The sequence below is a fragment of the Penaeus japonicus genome, unplaced genomic scaffold (assembly GCF_977035675.1).
Source record: "Penaeus japonicus unplaced genomic scaffold, GWHDUDI00000001_assembly GWHDUDI00000012, whole genome shotgun sequence".
Classification (NCBI taxonomy): Eukaryota; Metazoa; Arthropoda; class Malacostraca; order Decapoda; family Penaeidae; genus Penaeus; species Penaeus japonicus.
Genome location: NW_028234414.1, coordinates 33350655 through 33353154, shown reverse-complemented (window position 1 = coordinate 33353154; position 2500 = coordinate 33350655).

Sequence of the window (2500 nt, the reverse complement as noted above, 5' to 3'; positions counted from 1 at the left end):
GTGTGTCATCACTGGTGATCTATCATAGTAATTGAATGGTTGGGTGAATATATAATGTATCAGTTATTCGTATGAATGCTTATATATTCGATTGTACACACACATACATATACATACACACACAATGACACACACACACACACTCAAACAGACTGACACACACACACATACACACACTCACTCATTCACACACATACACGCGCTCACACTCACTCACTCACATACTCAGAAACACACACACACACATTGACACACACAGACTCACTCACTCTCTCTCACACACATACACACACTCGATAAACATATTTATGACAAATGACAAACAAACAAGGTACAAAAAATATAAGGTTAAATGAATAAAAAAAAAATAAAAAAAAATAGCTCTTAATAATTAAAAGGAAAAGTTTGATGTCAAGGTTTTCCATTATGTAATCTACATTGCAACATAATCTGATATTAAGAGTAAGGAGGGAATTATCTAAACAAGAATTGTGAATATTTCTTGCTTAATGAGAGGGATCTCAACGAATGGATGTAAATGTAACCAGCTACAGAGGGAAAGGAAAGTAAAAGAGTAATGAAAAAAGAAACGAGGCCAGGACACAGGAGGTAACAGTACACTTTACTAATGCATGATGATGAGAACACTCTCTCTCTCTCTCTCTCTCTCTCTCTCTCTCTCTCTCTCTCTCTCTCTCTCTCTCTCTCTCTCTCTCTCTCTCTCTCTCTCTCTCTCTCTTCAGTAGCGCACCTTCTTCTCCCTCGTGGCGTCTGCTCTGTCGCTGTTGACAAAGACTAATGGTAGAAGCTTGGCGCCCTGTTAATGAATGATGTTTTTTGTCTTTCACTTTTGTTAATCATGAGTGTAGAATGAAAAAAGTAATGAAGCAATTTCACTATAGTGTCAAATTGATTCTATGTGTTTCACATGAACGTTTAAATAATTCTTGTTATATAAAATATTATATATTAATTTTATATATAATATATATATATTATATATTATATATATTTTATATATTATTTATAATATTAATATATTATTATATATAATATATATAATATATATAAATATTATAAATTTTATTTTTTTTATATTTATTTTTTATTATTTTATTTTTAATTTTTTATATTTTTAATTTATATATATATTAATATTAAAATATAAATAAATATTTAAAAATATATAAATAAATATATTTTTAATAAAATTTTTTTATTTATTAAAATATATATTAAAATATTTTTTAAAAAATCTTTTCTCTTTATTTTTTTTTATATATATATATATAATTTTAAATTTTATTATATTATATATTTAAATATTAAAAAAAAATATAATAATTCTTTTTAAAATATATATATAATAAATTTATTAATATAAATATAAAATTTTTAAATATTAAATATATATTATATATATATATATTTAAAATTTTTTTTATATAATATTATTTTTTTACTTTTTAATATATATAAATTTTTTTTCATATATATTAAAAATATTAATATTAATATATTATAAATATATATATATAAAAATATAAATATATATATTTATATAAAAATAAAAAATATAAATATTTTATAATTTTTAAATTATTAAAAATAAATTTTTATATATTAATAATATATTTTTAAAATTAAATTATATAAAAATAATATATTTAAAATATTTATATATATAATATATTAAAAAAAAAGAAAATTTAAAAAATAATTTAAAAATATAAAATAATAAATTTTAAATATTTAAAATATTATATATTAAATATTATATAAAATATATTAAATTTAAAAAAAAATTTTTTATTAAATATAATATATATATATAATTTTAAAAAAATGGTAGAAGATGCCCCCTTTTAAAATAGTTTTTTTCTTTATTTTTTAAATATTTTAAAAATAAATAAAACATTTCACAAACAAAAAAAAAAAACACAAAACCCAAAAAATTTTCTTTATAATAAATATATATATATATTTTAATATATATAAATAATAATTATTTTTTATATATTTTATAAATAAAAAAAATTTAATATAAAATATAATATAAATAAATTAATATTATAATATAAATATAATATATATTATTATAATATTAATATATAAAATTTTAAAAAATATAAATTATATTATATATATATATTTTTTTAAAAAAATATATATATAATTAATATAAAATTTTTTTTTATTTTTTGTTTGTTTTATTTTTTTTGTTTATCTATTTTTTTAATTTCAAATTTGTTTTTATTATATAATATATTATATTATATAATATATATATTTATTATAAATTATATAATAATAAATATTATAAAAATTTATATTTATTTTAAAAAAAATATAATATAAAAAAATATATATATAAAAATTTATATAATATTATATCTTATAATTTATAAAAAATATATATTTTTATTTTAAAATATAAATATATATATATATATATTTTTATTATATATATATAAAATATATATATATATATTTAATTTTT